Source organism: Ictalurus furcatus, chromosome 8 (genome assembly GCF_023375685.1).
Source record: "Ictalurus furcatus strain D&B chromosome 8, Billie_1.0, whole genome shotgun sequence".
NCBI classification, from domain to species: domain Eukaryota; kingdom Metazoa; phylum Chordata; class Actinopteri; order Siluriformes; family Ictaluridae; genus Ictalurus; species Ictalurus furcatus.
Genome location: NC_071262.1, coordinates 13,203,637 through 13,229,243, shown reverse-complemented (window position 1 = coordinate 13,229,243; position 25,607 = coordinate 13,203,637). Strand labels below are relative to the sequence as shown.

Sequence of the window (25,607 nt, the reverse complement as noted above, 5' to 3'; positions counted from 1 at the left end):
CCACTAACTTTTTAAACCTTTTTTAAGAAAAGGAATGCCATTTGTTTAATTGGGCAATCCAGGGAGTAAAATTGTTTTTACTAGCCGGCCGGCTTTCCCATCTATACTGTTCTCCAATGTCTGCTCCCTGGACAATAAACTGGATTACATCCGACTCCAGCAGGCAACGTGGCATGAGTTTAGAGACTGTTGCATCTTTGTTTTCACGGAGACGTGGCTCAGCGACCGAGTTCCGGATGCCGCCATTCAGCTAGACAGGCTTGCCTCATTTCGTGCAGACAGAAATGCAGCTCTGTGCGGTCAGGCTCGCGGTGGTGGCTTGTGTGTTTACATCAACACGGAATGGTGCAAGATCTCTGTGCTAGTTTCTAGTTACTGCTCATCGCTGGTGGAGTTTGTGACTGTTAGGTGCAGACCATTTTATTTACTGCGGGAATTCACCACTGTCCTTATAAACGGAGTATACATTCCCTCCCAGTGCTAATGCTAAGGGGGCGCTCTGTGAACCGTATGGGGCTATTAGCGAACTGCAGAAAACATACCCCAGTGGACTGTATCATCGTTGGAGATTTCAACCATGTGAATCTCAAATCAGTGCTCCCTAAATTCCATCAACATGTGGACTTTGCAACGAGAGGGGTGAACACGCTGGATCTTGTTTATACAAACACCCCTGGCACATACAGGGCAGGGCCCCACCCCTACCTCGGCTACTCAGACCACATCTCTGTTATGATAATTCCTGCATACAGATCACTCGTCAGACGCTCCAAACCGGTTTTGAAGCAGGTGAAATCCCAGCCAGAAGGAGCCATCTCTGCTCTTCAGGACTGTTTTGAACACACTGACTGGGACATATTCAGGGAGGCTGCAATTAACAGCTACTCCACCAACTTGGAGGAATACACGGCGTCAGTGACCAGCTACATCAGCAAGTGCATTGATGATGTCACCGTCTCCAAGACCATCACCACATGCTCCAACCAGAGGCCATGGATGACTGCAGAGGTGTGAGCACTACTGAGGACCCGAGACTCCGTCTTCAGGGCAGGTGACAAGGCGGCCCTAAGAACAGCAAGGGTCAAACTGTCCCGGGCCATCAGAGAGGCAAAGCGTGCACACGCCCAGAAAATCCACAGTCACTTCACGGACAGCGGCGACACACGGCACTTGTGGCAGGGCATTCAGGCAATCAGCAACTACAGGACAACTTCACCCACCTGTGACAGTGAAGCCTCCCTTCCAGATGCACGGAACAACTTCTATGCTTGGTTTGAGGCACAGAATGACGTGGCAGCAAGGAAAACCACCCCTCCTCCCAACAACCAGGTGCTGTGTCTAACCACGGTTGATGTGAGGAAAATTCTACACAGCGTCAACCCACGGAAGGCTGCTGGACCAGACAACATTCTTGGCAGAGTACTCAGAGGATGTGCAGACCAGCTAGCAGATGTTTTCACTGACATCTTCAACATCTTCCTGAGCCGTGCCATAGTTCCAACATGCTTCAAGACTACCACCATTGTCCCCATGCCAAAGAAGTCTCCCATGACCTGCCTCAATGACTACTGTCCCGTTGCACTCACATCCATCATCATGAAGTGCTTCGAGAGGCTCGTCATAAGGCACATCAAGACCCTGCTGCCCACCTCACTGGACCCGCTGCAGTTCGTGTATCGCACCAACCGCTCAACAGATGATGACATTGCCACCACCCTACATCTGGCCCTCACCCACCTGGACAAGAAGGACACCTACGTACGAATGCTGTTCATAGACTTCAGTTCAGCATTCAACACAATCATTCCTCAGCACCTGATTGGAAAGCTGAACCTACTGGGCCTGAACACCTCCATCTGCAACTGGATCCTGGACTTCTTGACTGGGAGACCTCAATCATTCCAGATCAGGAACAACTTCTCCAGCACCACCATGCTGAGCACGGGGGCCCCTCAGGGCTGTGTGCTCAGTCCACTGCTGTTCACTCTGCTGACTCACGATTGTGCAGCAACACACAGCTCAAATCACATTATCAAGTTTGCCAATGACACAACTGTGGTGGGTTTTATCAGCAAGAACGACAAGTCAGCATACAGAGAGGAGGTGCAGTGGCTAACGGATTGGTGCGGAGCCAACAACCTGCCTCTGAATGTGGACAAAACAAAAGAAATGGTTGTTGACTTAAGGAGAGCACGGAGCGACCACTCTCTGCTGAACATCGATGGCTCCTCCATGGAGGACGTCAAGAGCATCAAATTCCTTGGTGTTCACCTGATGGAGAATCTCACCTGGTCCCTCAACACCAGCTCCATAACCAAGAAATCCCAGCAGAGTCTCTTTTGCATACTTAATGAATAATACTTAAAAAATAAGTATGCATGCCAAAATTTAAATATACGTACTTAAAAATAAGTTTGCAAAATAAATATACTCGCAAATTCCAGTATGTTTTTATTTCAAAACATTTGATCTACATCTGTAAGTCTCAGGGGTAAAAGTAATATTTAGTACATGGGAAGCGCTACTTCTTTTCATGGCTGCCAAGAACGTGGAGAATAGTACTGTTAACTACATGTTTTATTAAATTCAGTGAAGGCTGAAGAAGCCCATCTCCCACCCCCCATCCTCACCACGTTCTACAGAGGAACTATTGAGAGCATACTGAGCAGCTGCATCACTGTCTGGCTCGGAAATTGCACCTCATTGCATTGCAAGACCCTGCAGTGGATAGTGAAGACAGCTGAGAAGATCATTGGGGTCTCTCTTCCATCCATCACAGACATTTACACCACATGCTGCATCTGCAAAGCCACCAGCATTGTGGAGGACCCTACACACCCCTCACACACACTCTTCACCCTCCTGCCATCTGGAAAAAGGTACCGAAGCATTCAGGCCCTCACGGCCAGACTGTGTAACAGCTTCTTCCCCCAAGCCATCAGACTCCTTAATACTCAGAGACTGGACTAACACACACACACACACACACTCTCTCTCTCTCTGAACTGAACACCATCCCATTCCCATTGCAATATTTGCACATTCCTGCATAGACTCTGTTGCATTTTTTGCTGCTACTGTATTATAAAAATATAGTATTTGATTTATTGCCACTATTATACACTTTACCTGGCTGCTACCACAATAACTGCTATGTCCATTTTGGTATAAGCTAATCTGCTGAATACCAAGTCATGGAATGTTATGTTCACATTTATACCAATTTTATATTATATAGTTACTCCTTGGTGCCTACTCCTTGATCTTTTGCACTACCCATTATATCAGCCACTTCCACACTAAAACTGTGTTGTTCGGCGCTACACTGTCACTTACTGTGCCTATTATCCTGTTTTAGTAGTATTGTACTGTCCTGTGTTGTTAGCACACATTTGCACGTGCACTTGATGTAGAAATGTATAGATCTTATTTAGTTCTGTGTCGTCTCATGTGGTTAGTGTGTTGTTTTATGTAGCACCATGGTCCTGGAGGAATGTTGTTTCGTTTCACTGTTTACTCTACCAGCTGTATATGGATGAAATGACAATAAAACCACTTGAAGTAACTGGCAGAAAAGTTGCAGGATTCATCCGCTTCAAAAACACAAATAATTTCTTTGTTGCTGAACCCAATTCTATGGAAGCCCTAAGTGGCCATGTATTATTATTATTTTTCTTTGCCTTTATCCTTCCCGCAGCAAGTGTCCCGCAACTTGTATACATGGTATAATTTTTGGTATAAAAAGAGTCAGAGGCAGAGTCTCTCACAAGTAACGATGGGCAGAGGTTCGCCAATCTTTTTTGAGACGTGTTGCTGCCATCAAATTTAATATTACCTAATATTTCCCTTAAAATTGTACATTTCCTCAATTTAAACATGATATATTTTGTACGCTCTATTGTGAATAAAATAGGGGTTTATGAGATTTGCAAATCATTGCATTCTATTTTTATTGACATTTTATACATCTTGTATATGTTGATGCTGACAGTTGTGTCTTCCTCATTTAAAAAAATTTTTTTTTAGCTGGAAACCCCCACAGATGCCTTTTCTTTAAGCAGAAGGAAAGTTTGAAATTATGGCCCTGTACCATGTATGGGGTTTATTCATGTAAAAAATCAGGATGCTGGTGCTGCAATCCTTATGAATGTCTGCAAATATAGTCTCTGAATTTTCTGTCAGTCTCTTGTTTTTGTGAACTTTTTGTGCAGTTTCATTTGAAATATCTTTTGGGTAGTTCAGTGGAATGGCCTCCACACTTTGGGTTTGTGTAGGCCTAGGTTTATAGGCCATTTGCACCTGTACTTGGGGGTTGGGTGTGGAACATTCCTTCTATTGTTTTGGCCAAGACGTTTTCACACCTTCCTTTTCACACCTCCAACATGTAGGTCGATTGGTCACGTAGAGCTGAACCCTCATAGAGCAACTGTTCAGTGGGGATAAAGATGGTGTTTGAAAGTAAAAGTAATAATAATTACTTGAGTAAGAGTAATAAAGTATACGATGAGAAGGCTACTCAAGTTACTAGTTACTTCGGATCTGAATCTGATTAAAATCAAGGAAAATCGTAAATTTCACACTGAGTGTGTGCGTGTATGTGTTGACACACTCATGTCTTCCCTCTCCAGCACACTAAAAACATGAGTGGTTGTTATCAGACCACTGCCGTTCCAAGGGTTTCATCCAAAAACTAGTTATTGGTTAGTTTCATTGGTCAAACATTAGATGTTTAGTATTCCTTATATGTCAGTTTGAGCATCAGAATCATGCTGAAAGAATTCATTCAATCATCTACATATTTGTCCTGGTCAGAGTCACGGTAATATCACAAGTCAGACTTTTAGCTAAACCATTAAGTGGCATGTTTTCAAGAGGTGGGAGAAAACTGGAAAACCTGTAGGAAACCCACACAGGCCCAGGAGGAACCATGAAACTCTGCAAAACTGACCACAGTTCAGCATTGAACCGGCAACCTGGTATGTTTCAGTATGTTTTTATTTCAAAGCATTTGATCTACATCTGTAAGTCTCAGGGGTAAAAGTAATATTTAGTAAATGAGAAGCTCTACTTCTTTCACGGCTGTCAAGAACGTGGGGAACTGCATGTTTTATTAAATGCATATCTTCAAACTGATATCATGGACATGTGATTAACACTATTTCATTGCACATGTTTCTGTCCCAAGAAGTTCATCCAAAAACTAGTTATTGGTTAGTTTCATTGGTCAAACATTGGATGTTTACTATTCCTTATATGTAAGTTTGAGCATCAGAAGCATGCTGAAAGAATTCATTCAATCATCTACATATTTGTAAATAAGTATACTTTTTAAAAAAAGCTTGTACACAAACTAAGTATACACACAAAGTTTATTCAATTCAATTCAAATCCATTTTATTTGTATAGCGCTTTTTACAATAGACATTGTCTCAAAGCAGCTTTACAGAAATATCAACACGGTATATAGATATTAAAGGTGCGAATTTATCCCAACTGAGCAAGCCACTGAGTGGTGACGGTGGCAAGGAAAAACTCCCTAAGATGTTAAGAGGAAGAAACCTTGAGAGGAACCCGACTCAGAAGGGAACCCATCCTCATCTGCGTAACAACAGATAGTGTGAAAAAGTTCATTATGGATTTATATGCAGTCTGTTTGGCCTTAGAAGCAGCCGTAGTTCCAGCAATCTGGAATTGGAGAAAATGAGAGCTCCATCCAGAGGTAGGGCATCCAGGTTTATATGGATATATAAAAAAAAATAAGTATGCATACTGAAATGTTAGAGGTTGGAGAAAACTGGTGAACCTGTAGGAAACTCACACAGGCCCAGGAGGAACCATGAAACTCTGCAGAAATGGTCACAGCTCAGCGCTGAACTGGCAACCCTCAGAACACAAGCTCATAACACTATCCATTATGCCAACTTACCACTGCAGCAAGAGTAAGCTAAAGTTTAACTAGCTTACCGTATGGATTAGTTAACTAAGCAACGTTTACCTAATTTACTGATAGATAAAGTGTTTAAGCAAAGAGATGTGAAAGTACAAATCATTAAAAATATGTACAAATACTAAACAATAAGTATGCAAAATATGTATGCTTTTTAAAAAGTTGTACACAGATTAAGTGTGGACACAAAGTTTATATGCATACTTAAAAAATAAGCATGCGTTCTAGAATTTTAAGTATGCATGCCAAAATTGAAATATACATACTTAAAAATTAGTTTGAAAAATATATGCAGTAGTATTTGAATTGATTTAGAGTCTTTATGACCAGACCAATAACTTTTTTTAATTATTAAATTATTTCTTCTAATATTTGTTTTAGATTTAGTTAATATTCTGATGAAAACCCTTTCACATATATACAGTGCCATGTAAATAACATTCACTTAAAATTAAAAATTCACTAGATAGAACTTTCTAATTACAAGGACTCTAAATGAACCTTATAATTCCAAATGCTTATCAAAAATATTATTATTGGGGTTTTTTTGTGTTATTTTTCTTTTTTTTTTACAAAGTTTAATTCTGGCAGTTCAGTGAGCAAAGATCTGCTTTAAACAGCTGATGGAATTGATGTTGATTTTTATTTGTATTTTTATTTTATTTACAGTGACAGATATTTGTTAAAATAGTACATAATATGTCTATGTGCAATGTGATGCTATCCAGATGGGCAACTGTTGGCCTATCTAGTATAAAGGAAAAAAGAAAATACTTTTTACTTAGAAAATAATATTTAAATGAAACCACTAAATCCATTGAATACACATGTGCCAGCTGTTTGATCTTTTTTGTGTCATAAATTGTTCACCTGTAGAATTACCTGTAGCTCTAGACGGTATATAGTGTGGTACATTCAGTATGACTTTGATTCAGAACTTTGGGAGCTGTGAAGTGAGTTGAACACTATCTGTCCCTAAGAAATTTCTCGTTCTGGAGGCATTCCAGTAGCGTGAGTGATGGATGTGTGCCAAGAATGCTGGCCAATAAGGATTTAAGCAGGCAGTAGATCATTACTGAGTCCAGATTAATCTTGCAAGAGGATATCAATCACAGAATCTCAGTTTGACAGAGACTGATCATCCTGCCTTCTCTAAAATCTCAGCATAATCTCTAGAAGAAGTAGGACACTGAAATACAGCAACAGTTAGGCATGATGTGCTCATAGATCTTGGAATAAAGTGTTTGTGCTGGGATTTTACTCCACTTGATATCTCCCTTTTAGATATTGTGGCTTTCATGATTGTTTCATCTTTTTCTTGGTATATGACCTTGTGCTGAAGTCAGATTCAATTTGGGGAAAATATCCCATTCTCTCCATTGTAGTCTTGTGCTTTATATTGACCAGCTGATACCAGATACCAGGAGCTGTTACTCAGCTGCTCTTCTGTGACTGAAAACAAACCTCTCATTTCTCACTTTGATGTTTCAAACACACATCCCACGAAGACTTGTTCATCCTTAATGTCTTGCCTATTATTATTTATAATTAACATGTAATGAAATGACAGCAGCACCTGCCAGAAAATGTAACTGTCAGGCCCTTCTTCCCTGAGTTCAGCAGGGCTGTGATTGACCAGTGGTTGCATTTCAGTGCAGCATGAGTGGAACACACTGATCAAAGTGAAATGAAATGCAACAGGGAATTACATTCACTCCTGACTTAACTCAGTGTTTACTTTTTAAAAAGCAATCCTCTTTTGATTTTTCCTTACTGAGAGGTCAAACAACACAAGAGCAATGCCGTGAAGGTTTCGCTTTTCAGAGTGTAATGTTTTCTGTGTCACTATTCAAAAGCCATACAGTTTGTGTATTGTATTTCACAAAAACAGAATCGCTCAGTGAAATTCCACCTTGCATCATCTCTAACTAAAGAGAGTAATGCAGCAGTGCTTTGTTCATTTAGTCTGTCCAGCTCCTGTCCAACTCCTCATCTATACACTCTGTTCAATTTTCATGCTTAAACAGCTGTAAACACCATTGTGCTCATTATCTCATAGATTGCTAACTAGCCAAGCCGAGTCTCTACAGTATGTCAGCACAAGTGTTAAGTAAAAAACTGCTCTTCTGTATTTTTGTTTCTATGAACTAACAGTAAAACCTGACTGTTACTTATGTTTAAGATAATTGAATTTAGGCATTAGCACCAGAATCGCTAATCACATCACATCAATATAAAAATGTTCAGTGTGTTTCAGGGTAGAGTTTTCTTTTAAGGCTGTTCTGGAATCAGCCAGGTGTACCTTTACAAAGATATCATATCTACCATGAATAGGTTTTCTTTAACATAATAATACACATGTCCATTTAATAGAAACCAAGTAAACCTTGCATTTAACCTTTTAGGACGTGTACGCTTTTGTATTTTAGACCACCCATTAATATTACTCCAAGTTCAGCCTAACAGCTGGGATATCTGAATAAAGATCAGTCCACTCTGATGAAAAGAGAAATGTGATGGAACAGTGGTAGAAGATCTGGAAGCTCAATTTGCTTCTTTATTTATGTGTATGTAGAACCAAATTTGAGAGGACACTAGCGTCTTCCGGCATTTTTTTATGGATTTAATGTCATGGATCATCCTGGAGGTCAGATTATTCTCAAATCCAGTTTTGGAATGTATTTTATAGGAAACATGCACTGATATATTTCTATACAGTGTATAAATGTCAGCTCTGGACTATATGCTCTAAAAACGTCTGTCAGTAATTCTGCAGGCAGATGCGTGATTCACAGACCCACAGAGACAAGCCAAACCTTTCATGCATGATCTCTGGGGTCAGGCTGATGGTAATTTGAATGTCAGCCGATGAATGCATGAGATGAAGCACCTGAGCTCCTTCATCGTAGAGCGCATGCTAAAGGAAAGTGCTTCTCCAAAAATACCTCTCTGTCCCTTGGTGACTGATGCTCCTCTGGCCCCGATTGTTTTATCAAACCCTTTGATATTTAATGAAATCAAGCTTTCATGTGGATAAAGAAGGATTGAATATAAATTTATTCAGGGCTGAGTGTTTTTCTAATTGGTTTCAGGGCTTACAATAAACAAGTTACATAATTTATTCTTGGTGTACTGTAACAAGACTTGGCAATTCTGAAAATGTAGAATTGATTGAGATCATTTAAACAGTAGAGCTGTTTAGCTATAAGCTGCAATGCATTTCAGGAAATAGAGATGTAAGAATCATGAGGATGATATATGGAATATAATGGATGAGTAATGCAACAATTAAACATGTTCTTGTTACATTAAATGTGTCACATCCACCCCAGACATTACACCTCTGAATACTAACGCCTTCGTCATCACCCATCAAACACTTCCTGTTCACTTCCAGTTCATTCAGTCAGTGCAAAGTGCCAATTTTATATTTGTTTAAGTTGTTAGCTTTCTGAACTTACTTTCTGCGATTGCTATTTTTGTTTTGCCCCTTGCCTTGTTGATTGACTGTTCTTTGGGTTTGATCTTTTTTTTTAATCTATTCATGAAATTCCATGTTTGACCATTGCCCTCGTTTTGATTTTGGATTCTGAGTTGTATTTTGTAAATAAACCTCATCCACATGGATTCTCAAAGATCTCCTGTATCCGTTACAAAATGATAAGTAGACAAGTCTTTCAGAACGTCTGGCTGTGTTGGACATACTGTTGGCTGGTGTGTATGGTTTGAATTATGGAGTCGAGACAAAAGTCCAGAAGCTGGAGTGTATTTCAGATCGGATAAGTGTGTTTAATGTGTTGTTTCATGTTGTACGATGTTATGTGGGTTAAGTTAGGGGTCAGGGTTAGGATTAGGCTTATAGGAGGAATAGGATCAGATTTGGCACCACCCCCTGAACCTGTGGTTCTGCAGCAAGGATCTTCTCTAGTTACAAGATTCCAGACAGAAAACTATACATGTAACACAAATATGGAACCTTCTGCCAACCTACTCTAATACATCAGATATCAGCACCATTAACGGAGCATTTGTTTGTGTGGACCCTTTGAAAATGTCTCTTGACATTATCTTTCAGAAAGATTAATAACACCTATTGATTAGCTTTGAGTACATGCGGCTAAAGTTGGAATGCAAATGGCATCGCATCACAGGAAACACTGCTGTCCATCCTGTGGTTCACAAGCACACGCTTTCAGCTCAGAGAATATAGCAGAGCTGAAGAGGGAATGAGAGTGGGGCTGTGCTTCTACATCAGTACTCTAAGCCTTATCGTCTCACTGCTTCCTGTCTGCCTTTGAAGTTCTGCATCTTATTAGTCACAGTAACTGAGAGAGTCGCAATAATAAAGTGGAGTTCTTGAAGCTGATTTGGAACGGGTTGTAAAAGTGTATGAAAGCTCAGGCTGTAACCTTACTGGAGTGTATACTTTGGCAGCTCTGTTCGTGATCACTGTCTGAAAGGAAAATGTGGCAGCATGCTGCATAAGCAGCTGGAACGTATTTATAAGGGTTGTGGTATTTCAGTGGCCTTGCTTTAAACTTCCTCCAGAGCACTCCATATGAAATACCATAACAATACCACAGTGGAACTATTCCAGATGCTGGGTCTCTTTTTAGAAAAGATGGATTTAGGCTGTTAAAGCAGGAAAGTTTTGTTCCCTTTCAAAGGGAACTCAACATGTGAGGGCGCTGTGGGAAGCCGGTATCTAAAGTCTGTGTAAAATCACGCCTATTTATAGGCCTGCCGTGGTCAGGTGACGTGGCATATTACATGTTGCATATATAATGGCACCTGTAAACCATGTCATCAGCTCTTGTGTCTTCAGCACAGCCACATGTTGGTTGTCTGTGTGAACATGCCTAAAACGCTTCACTGCTCTCTATTTTCAAAAGAATATATTTATTTATTTATTTTCTCTTCTGTCACTATCCTGTGCAAACAGCATGAACTTTAGAGAGTTCAGAAAATGTGTTTCTCCTTGCTCTCCTGTTATTACAGAGTGGGAGGGACCCATTTTTTGTGTGAAGGGTATGGAACAGGTGCGCGCTGCGGCATGGCTCCGCTTCCGGCTCTTTCCCTTCTCAGCTGAAGGGCAATGGGCAACGCTATGGAGAGTCAACCCACCCTCTCTGACTCTGAGGAGCCAGAGGAGGGTGCCAGTGAGAAGGTGAGTGCTCCCTCACACCGCAGAAAACTCCCCTTTTTCCCAGAAGTGCATCATGAAGAGCCACCTCTCTCCATCGATGGCAGCAAAATTAGGGGGGCTGGCTTTGCCATCCAGGCTATGTAAGACCACCTCTGTGTTGGTTGGCGAAGCCTATGCAGCAGCGGGTCTTGCTTGTGGGTCTAGGCATTCAATGGCAGTGTTGCAGGCCTACCAGGCAGACCTGCTGAATTGTGAGGGAGGCACAGAAGGCGAGTGTGGTGGCCCACCAACCCCCTGCAGAAAGCCAGGAGGACTGGACGGCCAAAGTCACAGCTTGCTAGTAGGCCTGACTTAAAAATTATAATCAGTGCTGAAAAGGCAAAAAGAAACGGTGCTGAGGGAGGTATCAGGGGACAAGAGGTTGTTAGGGCAGTTAGCTCCCAGTATTACTGTAGGGTTCCTCTAGTCAATGTTACCCCAAGTTTACAGTTTTCTCTGGTCAGCGAGCTGTCAGAGGGCAATGAAAATCTGATGCTTTCCCTCCAACAAAATTTGGAAAGTTACCGTCACTAAAGACCATCTGGCAGCATGGAAACTACTGCCAGATGTGTCTCCATGGGTTCTATCCTCCATAGAAAAGGGTTCCAGGCCCAGTTCATAGCTCAACCCCACCCCTTGTTTCAGAGGCGTGCTTACCACAGTAGTCATACTGTGTTCTTTGGACATACAGGTTCAGGATGTTGATGCTCAAATTTATCATTCCACAGACTCAGTTTGAGGATTGAGGTTGATCCACAGATTGGATCCTCAGATTGAGCATGCTAGAACTAAAAAAGACACATATTCCATTGCCCAGTCACAGGAAGTTCCTGAGGTTCTCGTTTGGAGGCAACATGTATCAATATCGGTTCTTCCTTTCGCTAGCTTTATCCCCTCACACCTTCACGAAGTGCATGGATGCTGTGCTGGCTCTTTTGCAACTCCAGGACATCCGTGTGCTGAACTATCTGGATGACTGGTTAATTCTAGTGTGGTCCAGGAAGTTGGCGATTCAAAATCAAGATATTGTTTTCGCCCACGTGAGGTGCTTGGGGCTCAGGTTGAACCTCAGGGACAGTTGCTTCTCCAGTCAAGAGCAACCTTTCTAGGGGTTATATGGGATTTGAATACAATGAGGGTGTATCTATCCCCAACACACGTAGGGCAATCCTATCAAAATAGAGCAAGATAAAGTTAGGTCTGAGCATCCCCTCCAGGAGACTGTTGGGGCTTATGGCAGCAGTAGCCAACATCATACAGTTGGGCCCATTGCACATGCAACCAATCAGTGGTGGCTGAAAGTTGGGGTTTCACCTGAGGATGAAACCCTTGAAAGTAATCAGTGTCATGCGGCGATGCCTACATGCTCTGAGAACTTGGAGGTGCCCCTGGTTTCTAGCACCAGGTCACACTCTAGGAGCATCTACTCCTATAACTGAAATTCTTCTCCTTAGTTGAGTGGTCACCATGTGTTAGACAATACCGTGGTGGTCTCATACATCAACCACCAGGGAGGATTACGTTCGTGCTCCTCTTCAGGCAGGCTCAACTATTTCTTCTCTGGTGGAAGGGAAGTTTTGTTAGTGAGTGCAATGTACATTCTGGGCAACTGGAATGTGGGGGCAGACATCTAGTTGAGGTAGCGGCTGAGGCCTGGGGATTGGAGGCTCCATCCACAAGTGGATGAGTCCATATGGCGGAGGTTCGGCCGAGCAGAAGTGGACGTGTTTGCATCCAAGAAGACAACACGCTGCCTGCTTTGGTTCCAAAAAAAGGGACAGGGCTGGACGCCATAGTACACATGTGGCCGAGGTCATGTCTGTATGCCTTTCCCCCGATTGCTCGGCTCCCACAGGCTCTAGCGAAAGAAGGCCAAGATCGTGCTACGTCTGCTGCTAGTAGCACCAGATTGGCCTGCTTGAATTTGGTTCTCAGAGATAATATCTCTGCTGGATGGCACTCCCTGGGAGATTCCCATTCGCAGGGATCTATTGTCTCAAGCCAGAGGGCTAATTTATCACCCTCGGCCGGAACTATGGAAACTGTGAGTCTGGCCCCTGAGGGTCACCAGCTCATAGATTCCAGCTCATAGGCCTCTCAACCGAGGGTTTTCTCTTAAAACGTAGCAATTTGCCAACGATGATAATTTATCGAATTGTAAAATTTAATTTATTATAGAATGGTATATCATACTTGTGGAATGTCTGTGAAATGAGTTAGTTTCTGTTATCACTTATAACAGCTCTAAACAGTAATTCTCTAACTTTCTCTTGAAGATGGAAAAATGCAACTTACAAAGAAACTGCAAATCCCTGAATCATTATACTTTACAAGAAAACTTAAAAGAATACACAAAGCACTGACATTGGACACTGACTTCCATAAATATTAAACAGTGTTAAATAATGTTAAAGTCCCCTTACAAAAAGCTTCACCATATCACTGATTAAATGAGAATTTAATCAAAGTAAGTGCTTTATCGCGGTCAGAATCGCAGTGAATCCAGAACCTATCCCAGGAACACTAGGATATGGGTGTGTTGTGGGTGTACTCTTGGCTGGGATGCTAGTCTATCACAGTGCACCATGCATTCATAAATTCACACACTCATTCACACCTAGGGGGAAACTTATCTTAGGCAGTCAACCGACTGGCATGTTTCTTGATTGCTATCACATCAACGCCGGATACAACATCCAACTACACTACCCAGAGTACAACACGGCCTTCAAACATGACTGCGGACTACAACATCAAGTACGAAACAGAGACTGTCACGTTCAAGTTTGCCATCTTACTGATCACACACACACCTGTTCACAATTACAGACCAGAGGCGTTAGCTGGACTATTAATGATGCGGGGCTGGGCCCAGATTCTTCTCCATCAAAAAAAACTTTTTAAAACATACTTCTAAATAAACTGTTTGCATGCATTTTTTTTCTTGCATGTGAGAGTTAATTGCTTAAAAAATGTGAAAATTGGACAAAAAGTTGGATTTATCGTAAAACTTGCCTGTGGTGTTATCACGGTATACACACGATAAGACACAAGACACCCTGTCTGATTGGTCTCGCCTCCGTTCAATGAAGATATAAAATTACAGGCTGTCTTCTTTTACTAACGTTTAGTTATGTAGTGACAAACCGATCCAAGTAGCGAATAATTCAGGGCTAAAGAAGAATATAAAAATATCAGGACTTTCAACACAAACTCGCCATGCGATGTATACGTTCGTATACGTATACGTATTGCCTTAGTCTTGCCTAGTTTATACTGTTTGCTCAACACCTGGCCTCAGCCTGTTTGTTTACCACAGTCTTGCTTAACATTTTGGAATTGTCTGCCAGTATCTACAATAAAGCTGCTGTTTACCTGCAGTTGCATCCGCGTCTGCCTCGTGAAATCTGGTTATATCCAAAATTTATGTATTTCTGTAAAAAGCTGCTTTGTGACAATGTCCATTGTTAAAAGCACTATACAAATAAAATTGAATGAATTGAATTTTTAGGAGGTGGACAGAAACAGAGGTGGACAGAGAATCCAGTGGAAACCCACACCGACACAGGGAGAACATATACAGAAATTCCACACAGACAGTGACTTGAGCTCAGGATTGAACCTGTGACCTTGGAGCTGTGAGGAAACAACACTGTACCATTGTGCTGCCTAGACAAAAATTCTCTTTGTTAAATAACAATACATTTTTAATCCGTTTATTATCAACCTCAGATTATGTGGAGCATCCGCCATATGAGTCCCTGGTCCCTGTGAATGAGCTGATACTATAGAAATGATCATGTATTTATTTAACGTAGAACGAGCACATTAATATAAGCCTATGATTTGCATTACAGCCAGAGTCATTATATTATGTCTTATATTGGCTTCAGTTTATTTAATGACTCTACTGGGACGTTTGCTCTCATATATCACATCTATGTTGACTTTGAGTTATTCACTTCTCCTAACCTGTTCTAATAGCTGGATAACACATCAGGTTTGTTGAATTAGTGTTCATCTTGGAAAAAAGGGTTTAGTTATTATGCATCAGTGAGATTGAAGACTACAGGACACAAAAGCTAGATCATTTGTTATATGTAAGCCCTTATGAGGGTGAGAAATACAGTATAAATCTGGCTCTGACATTGTTTAAGGATGTTTAATTTTAAATTATTTTTCTTTAGACCCTTGGCTGTTTCATTGCTTTTATTATTTTACTATGATTGTGTTATTGCTGTTTAATTGTATTGTCTTTTATCACTTGGTCTATTGGTCTATCCACCCATCCATCTTGTGTACCACTTATCCTACACAGGGTCGCAGGGAGCCTGGAGCCTATCCCAGGGAACTTGGAGCACAAGGTGGGGCACACCTTGGACGGGGTGCCAGTCTATCTCACATTGGTGCCAACCCATTGCAGGGCACAATCGCACATGCATTCACACATTAAAGACATTTAGAGATGCCAATCAGCCTACAGCGCATGTCTTTGGACTGGGGGAGGAAACCAGAGTACCCAGAGGAAACCCCCGAAGCACAGGGAGAAACTCCACGCACACAGAATGGAGGCGGTATTTGAGCCCCCAATCCCTGAGGTGCAAGTCAAATGCACTAGTCTCTAAGCCACCGTGCCCCTCCCCCCATTCAACTGGTTTATCCGCTTTTAAATCTCTAATTTCAGACCTCATTTTTTAACTGTAATGTTTATTATATATCTTATTTTCTTAAATATCTTATATATCTTATTTATCTTATTATATATTGTATTTTCATTTCAGTGCCATTGCAAATCATACTGCCTCACAAATCATGGTTCTAGCTCAGTGTAAATACAGGTTGAATTACATAACTACTGCTGATGATACTCCATTACATTGCAATAGGTTATAATAGGAAATAGGTTACATAAACTCTATTCCACAGGAAGGTTAAGGACAACTAGGAGGACGGCACATTAAGTGGAACATTTTCCCCGTTTCACAAAGTCACACTCATGATCTACAATATTCATAGTGACATTTCAAGTATGTGTCAAGTTGTCAGTCAAAGCAGTGGCAGTGACAGGTCTATGATAGTGCTGTTCCCTGGTGCTCTCAGTGTCTTGCTCTTAATACCCTCCGTCACTCATGTAAGGAAGACACACTTCCGAATAGCTCATTACGGCTGTGTCTGCTGGAGGTTTGAGAAATGAGGCTTTATTCCTGTCCCTGTTTGAATGACTGCACTCTGCACTCTGAGAGGATGATGGATAACCATGCTTTTGTGAAAAAGTGCCGGGTGACAGCTGAACATGTTGATTTGGAATTAGAACTGACAGGGTGATTCGCTGCAGGATCTGGATCTAGCACTAAACTCTGTTATTACACTTTGGGGAGATAGGGACCAGTGAACTGTGTGTCGAGTGAAAGTGAATAGTGCTGTGTGTGTGTGTGTGTGTGTGTGTGTGTGTGTGTGTGTGTGTGTGTTATACCTAAAGATCCAAAAAGACTAAACATCTAAGTTATTAAGACCTAAGTATTTTACTTATAAAGACAGGTGACTGTTGAACATCAGACAGACTGTTGAGCATCTGGAGCATTCCAGATGGTGATCATTGTATTTTTATCAGCGTAATGGATGGACAGGGAGACAGATGTATGTTATTGATGCCCAAAGGGAGAACTGGGCACTATAGCAGCCAAAGAACGCATTACAAAATAATAAGAGTAACTAAGAGTTAAGTGCAGAAACAACTGAAACCTTCTCAGTGTAAATTAATGAATGAGGGCAAATTATGCATATTATTGAGATTCTATCCTGTTTTTCAATCTGACGGACAAGACAGGACAGTACGCTGGGGGAGGCATTGTGGAGCATGATAGCAGTGCACAGAAAAGATCTCCAATATTGCCTTCTTGAGTACTTTAGTGGAATGAGTCAGAGGCTAAAGGCATTCCTGGATATCACTCTATGGAGGTGACAGGCATTATTGTACCAAATGTACACCAGAATCACAGCAGAATGGACAATAGACTGATAGACTAACCCTAGTAATCTATTGCACAATAGAGCCTACCCTGGACCTTCCTGCATATGTGTGTTATCTCTCCAGTCCAGTCTGAAACCCATGAAGGCCTTGGTAAAGTAGCTAATGTGTGGAATCAGGTTTAGAACATTAAACCCTGGAATCTTACACTCCCGGATTATACACTACATATTAAAGTACTGTCTAGTTACACTAAGTACAATCATTAGTATTCAGGGCAGTAGATGATTAATTGTAGCATGTTTGTCTTCAGACTCATTCGGGGAAGGGGGCAGATTTAAAAGGGAAGGCGGAGTTGCGATCATAATTATTCAATATTTAATCATCTGAACATAGTTTCCATTTAGGAGAGTCGATTTTACATGGATGCTACTAAGGTAATATTCTTAAAAATATGCCAGAGAGATTAATGTGTACTTTTATTGTGACCTTTAAACATACAGTCCCCTCCAAAAGTATTGGAACAGCAAGACCAATTTATTTGTTTGTGCTATACGCTTTTGCTCACCTACAAATTGGATGGTCAGATACAAAATGCGCTATGTTCTGTTGTTTAGCACATCTGCATACAAATACCAGGAAATAAAAGCTGAAGTTCTAAACTCTCTTCTCATATTTGTCTTTTGATCTCAAACCCAAATTTCTTCAGTCTACAGCAAAAACAAATGAATTGGCCTTGCCGTTCTGATTGTTTCAGAGGGGACTGTATAATGTTAGGATTGCAATGTGAGCTGATAATCTGATTGTATATTTCTTGTCAATATTAATAGCAACCTTGTTTATGTGCCTGCGTGATCTGCAAAGCTGTATGGTTTTTCATTTCGGGATTTGAAAGGGTGTTCACAATCGCCCAGTACATGCCTTTACTGCATTTTGGCAAAGCCCACAGTTGTCTCTTACCCTAAATCCTTTGTGATTTTTAGAGAGACCAGTCACACTGAACGGATTTGTTAAGAGCAGAAAGCAGCAAGACGGATAAAACGAGAGAAAAAGATAACGTTGGAGTACTACACTGTCATTTAACTTCTCATTATGCAGAATTATGGTTAAACCTTATATAATAACTGTTTAAAGTAACTATGATCAGTTACTTAGATGGTTTTTTACATGTCATTTGAATTTGTGGTATTCATGAGTTGGGAAGGGATTGATGATTATCGATGATTGATGATTAATTATATTCTTCTCCAAATCAAAAAGTTTTCACAGGTCACCGCATCGTTCCCTCATGCAGTCACTTTATCCCAGGACCACTGAGTGTGAGGCAGGAATACTCCCTGGATGGGATGCCAGTCCATTCGTCTGGATTCTGCAGAACCCAGAAGAAACCCATGCAGATACAGGGAGAACATGCACAGAAAGAGTACAGCACAGACAGTAACCCAAGCTCAGGATTGAACCTGGGACAGTAATGCTAACCACTACCATGTCATGTCATGTCATTGCGTTGCATGATTTCTCAATATTTCCAAGTGTTTACCCATCTGTATATCACTAAATGACAATAACATATTATTTCTATTTGCCCTTAGAGTCACTAGTGCAATTACGACATTTAATATTGTACTTACATATACTTATAATATATTACAATATTTAATATTGTAATTAAGCCACATCTTATCCCTTTTATCACTTAGTCCAAATAGACACTGTAGTAGAACTGCAATTCTTCCACCTGAACGACATACATTTTGTCTATAGAGGTAAGTGTTTATTTGAGTATATTCTAAACTGCTGCGAGTTGTGTTTAGCTTTAATGCAAGCAGTGCAGGTCTATTATAAACAATAGCTCCTGTGAAATGACTTGTTTTATATTTAACGTTGAGCTGCTGAACTAGCAGAAAATCACAGTAAAAAGGTTTTCTTCATGAGCTATCTTTGCTTTAAAAGAAAATCAACTTAAACTCACATTGAAACTGAAACACCCCTGAAAACTTTGTGATGTCTCATGGCTTTCTGAAAGCTAGAATCACTTTCAGAGGTGAATAAAGTAACTGGAGCCTGTCATTGTATTAAAATTCCATTTGAAGATGTCGTTTCAGTCCATTAAAAAAAGAACAATAAGAGTTGCTGACTTTCTGAGCACCAGGTGGTCTACACTGGCAATACGTTATTCCGATTTAAGTGGCAGGTTACCGTAGGAGGGTTATACAGTAAGAGACTGTGAGAGGTAAATGAATCATGTTTCACTGAAAATCTTTCCCTCTAATATTCCAAGATAATATGCACAATTTACTCAGTGAACAGAAAATAATTCACATACAGTATCACACAACATTGACCGTTGCGACCATTGTATTAGATGCTCTGCTCTTAAAGCATGCTCTTAATCCCCCTTGTTTTGAATGCTACATGATTATCTCATCCATTTGTGTAGTTTTACCGAGTAAAGCCCATTTGTATTTATCAGAAGTAAGTACATCAGGTGTTTTGTTTGACCTACATGTCTGTCTATAGCTGCGCCTTTCAGAATAGTGAGAAATTTCAGGGTTGTAGTAAAAGGTCACTTTTTAGATAAATGAGCGGACAGAACAGGAGCAACATGCTACACTGAACTAGAACAGCATTATTAATTTACTCACATGGCCTCCATGTGTGAGTAGAAATGCAAAGCCCCAGTTTTTTTCTCCCCTTCCTTCATTCTGAAAAGTATTGATGGAATAAAAATGAAATTTGTGGATCACTTTGTCATATCTACACCATATACCAATACAAACTCCTTCCCAAAGGTCTTCTAATCACAATCACCATCTCCCAGTCCATACCACACACTCCTTAAATAACTAGTGTTTTCAATGAATCTGCGAAGACTCGCTCCTAGCATTCGACATGTAATGTTACTGAGCATTTAGTTTGTGTACACAAGTTACCAGTGACAACATATCAATATATAAAACTGTTTTAGATGACAGCACAGTATGTGTAAAAATTTAGAGCAGTAAAGATCAAAAATTATGCCTGACGTAAGCTAGGTGAAATAACAGTAAAGTATATTACACTTTTATTGTAGCCTAGACATGAGTTTTAAATAATATATGTGGACAGAGATATCTTTCTGTATTCTGAAGGAGCCTATAATGCCTATAATTGCTTTTATAGGTCATTGATGTAATCAATGATGCCTCTACATTCAAATCTAAAAAAGATGAATGTGCTTCAACTGTACATTGATAGCACGTCTTTAAATTGTCATAGAGGATGTGTATAGACTCAAAGCAACCCGCATTCTCGACACACACTTCGAAGCATAACGTCTCTAGTGTATTGATTGCCTGATACTTCATGTATACTTCACGTTTCTTTACTCATGGTTCATTCACATTCACATGAGATTTTTCAGGAAATAATTCAAAGAAATGAATGAATGAATTAAATGAATAATAAATTACATGTGAAAAAGCACATTTGCCTCACACCTCCAAGGCTGTGGGTTCGAATCCTGCCTCCACCCTGTGTATGTGGAGCTTGCATGTTCTCCCTGTGCTTCGGGGTTTCCTCCAAGTACTCTAATTTCCTCCCCCAGTCCACATGCGTTTTAGGCATTTCCAAATTGTCTATAGTGTGAATATGTGTGTGATTATGCCCGTGATGGGTTGGCCCCCCATCTAGGTTGTCCCCCAGCCTGTGCGCTGAGTTCCCTGTGATAGGCTCCAGGCTCCCTGTCACTCTGTGTAGGATAAGCAGTTTGGAAAATGGATGAAAGGATGTGAAAAAAAAATTAATCTCGTGAAAATAAATGAATCGTGAGAAAAATAACAATGTTAATTTTTTAAAAATAAATACATTGTGGAAAAAAACATGAAAATAATCATATGGGAAAAAAAAATAATGTGAAAAATAAAAACACATGCAAAAACTACATGAAATTCATTGCGTGAAAAATGTATGAAATGTGTGAAATGTGTCAACTGTATTTTACATGTGTAAACATGTAAAATTCAAATGTGAGTGGTGAATATTCACGTGACGTCCGTGTGTGTTTTGTGTATGGGTTCTCTCTTTGAGAGCACTGGCCTCCTGTTCTTAAAACAGGAAACAGAAAAGTCACACCTTTAGTGTCAGCTGAAATAAATTCCACGCAACAGCAAATGCTCTCCTGTACAAAGATACACAGACGCATACAGGCACCACGAGATGTGTTTCACACGGCCAATCATGTAATTCGGATTTTCAGCAGAGTTGTATTGACAGTGCACTTTAAGTACAGTTTCTGCAGCTGTAATGCTTGTTAACAGTTGAGCAAATCAGAATGGAAGCAGGAGAGATGCTGACCTGCACCATGGTGTAAAAGGTTATTTGTTAACCGTGCCTGTCTGACATCTCCCTCCAGCCATGATTAAGAGTAAAAGCCCCACTTGTGTTGTAAATCTGAAAAGGTTATTAACATTTCGCTCCACAGCACATGAAAGATGTCTGCCATCATCATCCATTGTTTTTCGAGAAGAGTAAAATTCCCAACAGGCCATAATGAACTTTTATTACTTTCGCCTTCTGGACATTTCCCCCTCTTCCCATTTACCAAAATGTCTCAGTTCGCCTCTGAATGAACAAGGGCTCATTAAAATGATAGCATAATAAAAACTATAATATTTCACTGTCTAGTTATGCCTTTGCTATATTAAAAGGTTCTGGGTGAATAGAAAAAAATCAAGATATCTTTTCAATCCACAGTAAAAGAAGTAATCCTTTCTGGGGGCTTGATTGTTGAAATTTTGAGCATTTCTATTTCTAATATTTCTACATGAATGGAATTCACTTTGCGTGGTGTGGTTAACATTGTTTAGACCAGAGCACTGTTGAATTCTTCATTCTGATTAGCCAGGAAGTGTTGATTCATTTTCTATAACAGCAGTTCTGACAGTAACACCTAGCTGTAATATAAATCACATATTTATGTTAATGTGTTTGTTATAATACATTGTCATTTCTATATTAACAACTCATTCACAGTGCCATGTCTGGTGGATGATGAACATAGTCTAAATGTGTTGTCATTTAACAAAGAAAAACATATAATCATTCATATCGCAAAACATTCTGTAAGGAGATTAAAGATGCTTTTGTCTCGTTAACTTCAAGACAAAGAAAAGAGAGGCTGGCTAGGGAATGACTGTTTATAGCTGCTATAAAATATAGTAAGTGATAAAAAGAACTAACTTGTTTCAACGACATTCCACAACAATAAATTGAACTACAAATAAATTGAACTATTAAAAAGTACATCCAACCATTTTTTGTACCACTTATCCTACACAGGGTTGCAGGGAGCCTGGAGCCTATCCCAGGGAACTCAGGGCATGAGGCAGGGGGACACCTTGGATGGGGTGCCAACCCATTGCAGGGCACAATCACACACACATTCACACACTACAGACAATTTAGAGATGCCAATCAGCCTACACGATAGTCTTTGGACTAGGGGAGGAAACAGGAGTACCCAGGGGAAACCCCCGATGGGGAAAACCCCGGAGGTGCATGGGAAATGTGCTAACCATAAGAGGAATAAAACACTTCAGGACATGCTCCTGTGTGGTAACTGTTGTAAATTTGCTTCTCATCACACCACCCCGTCGTTGATTATTTTTCTGACATGACAGCACACCCTGTCATGTTCTTTATCCTTTTAACCAGATGGATAACAAATTGTCAGGAAATGTGAGCTAAAACTTATAGTAAGTTTGACTCATGAATTCTTAGTCTTTTATTGCTTTAATACTTTTGTTTTAGTGTTTACATCAGGCTTCAGGATTTGAGCTATAATCCAGGAAGAGGACGTTCTTCCACTTTGTCAAGGAATCAGTTAGTGAGTCTTAATTATATTCTTAATTAACATCATTAATATGTTGACGTGAGACAGCAGTTTTACTCTCTACTGGTGAGGCGCTTTTGTTTTGGTGACACACTCTTGAGGAAAACACTGCTTGCCTCCACGGAGCTTCATAACAGCTTTCAAATGTCAGGTCACCCTAAAAAGAGTTTCACAGTGCATTTCAAGTGACTCAGAAAGGTTACTTACAAATGCCACAGAGTTCATAATGTCACACAGATCATTTACCTGGAGAGTTGCCAAACTGGATTATTAACACTCAAGTACTTCATGTCTTGAACACTCTTGTTTCTTGAAGTTCACTGTTGTAAACTGTTATGAGACTTGTTGGATTCAGACTCCTGTGCAAGCCCTTCGGGATGAGATTATGGAGATATCAAGCAGACACTAATAGCACAATATTGCAGTCAGTGTACTGTGTATGTCAGTGTACCATGCTGTCAAAAACTGGATTAAAGGATCTGAGAGAAAAAGTGAACTTGGTTTGGTAAGCCATTTTGGTGGCTCCTATAAATCTGTCAGCTTTTTAAAAATGATGTCTCAAGTACAGGAGAGGCTTATTATTGAACAAGAGTGTTTTTGATGATATCTAAAAAAAAAAGAAGAATAATCGGGTCTTACTGTATGAGCTGTGACGAGTACACGTACAGATCATTTTGCGGAATCTGATACTTGGAGCTGGAGCTATAGTTCCAAATTTGAAAAATGAGACCGAATACGATTCAATCATATAACTGAGCAGCTGAAGATTAGAGGTCTAACAGGGGATTTCTGACAGGCCTGAGTTTTACACTTACAAATTTCCAATCACAAGCAGACAAGTAGAAGTACATTGGAGAGTTTGATATCTGTTTCTTTCCTAAGAATCTTTAGGAAATAAACAGAAATAAAGCTCCTGTCTCAAGGTCACAATGACCACTGGTAGATGCTCCTCACATAGTCTTTGACAGCGTACTACTGATTTTCCTTTTGTTTTGTAGTTTCTTTTTTCAATCATATGTATTTATGCAAATGGGATCGCATATAAATATGTATATATTTGCATACTTAATACAACCAAAAGACTAGTCTTTCGAAGATTGGAACAATCTCCAGAGAACTGTTTGTAACGTTTATTCAGTCATTTTATAGAATAAAATCTACATAAATCTGTTATTGAAATATTGTACAATTCCTTCCTGAAATCTTGTTCTGAATAAACATGGAGGTAAGCAGGTAAGAACCAGATAGAGGAAAAAATCTTGAGGGAAAACAAATAAAATGTAGTTTCATGTATTTCCACTTCAATAACGTGTTTATTAGGTTTATAAAGGAAATATACTGAATTAGGCAGGTGGTTTTAATTTTATGGCTGATCGGTGTATAATTATATATATATATGGACATATGGACATATATGGATGTGCTATAGCTCAATTCTGCTTTTCCAGGAAATACATATGACATGATTGTTCAAGGTGAGGTGGAGCTAATCTTACAATAACGTTGATAACTTCAAGATAATGCAGTCAGACATAAGTGGTTGTGAGTGGTTGCACAATATTTTTGCAATAAGGAACATGCAGGTATGGGGAAACATTGATGAAACAGACTGTGAATAAATTGCAGCCCAAAGGTATCATATAACTTGCCTACTAGCACAACAGGCACAATACATCAACCACAAAAAAAGATGCTCTCCAGACTCAAATATTTGCTCACAGCCAAAATGACAATTGTCACAATTTGACACTTATGAAGTCACAATCATGATGTGCTACATCAAATACGTTATGAGTGGAGAATAAGGACTATGGTTACACAGCTGACCCTTCACTGGACATTTGTATACAGACGTTTCCCATAGTCTGTATTAGTGCACTTAACTAGTACATACAAACATACATTATTACATTATGTTACCTACAACTTTTTAGTCTATACAGTTAGAGCAACCAAAACAAGCTAATTAATATATGATTTGTCCTCCCCTGTACCTGCTGGATGCTACGCCTCCACTCAGCTAAAAAGGATAGTGAGGTCAGGATCAATAGATGGGGCCAATGGCAGATCTACTGATAATAAGTTTAGGACACTCTTGCTTTCTTGCTAAACTGCCTTGTAGAAGTGAAGGTGACAGAGCGGTGCACACATAAATCAACTTCTACACAAAGGTGAAGATTGCTTTCAGTTACCAGCTGGACGTTTGTGACAATGATGTATGAAATCTTTCCACCTCCTTTCGGTGTATAAACTATATAAATAGGGTTCAGTTAGTAGTGATAATTAACAAGGGTATGTGCAATTGGTCGGGGAAGAACAATGGCCATCGTTATCAGCCCAAAATCATCAGTAAAATAACACAGCGGAACAAAGACTCACACCTCAAGGTCTGTTTAAAGTCAGACAATAAAGGAAAATTATGTCTTGATGTCAGTTCAGTATTGTTCTTCTCTCTTACTTGGAGAGAAACAAGCGGAGGGGAAAGTTGCCATCTTTCTTATCTTCATTTAATACCAGGTTTTAAAATAGCCTAAAATATTTTGGAAGGAGGATGGCAGGATGTTTAAGCCTACCTTGCTGCAGTAATGCACATGTCAAAAGCAATCAGAGCTTACCTTGGCTTGTGACAAGACAA

The 25,607-nt window shown here is 40.1% G+C and overlaps 1 protein-coding gene across 4 annotated transcripts in view; it reads right to left on the bottom strand.

Annotated features, from left to right (window-relative positions):
- The window catches only part of nek12 (NIMA-related kinase 12), a 59,544-nt gene that overhangs the window by 10,812 nt on the left and 23,125 nt on the right, over positions 1-25,607 (bottom strand). For 3 of the 4 annotated variants that reach the window (XR_008386560.1, XR_008386557.1, XR_008386559.1), the window contains one exon: positions 20,176-23,342. The exons of the other annotated variant lie outside the window; for it this stretch is intronic. The gene's annotated coding sequence lies outside the window, so the exon portion shown is untranslated. Of the gene's footprint in view, positions 1-20,175; positions 23,343-25,607 lie in introns of those variants that run through there. 4 annotated transcript variants of the gene reach the window in all.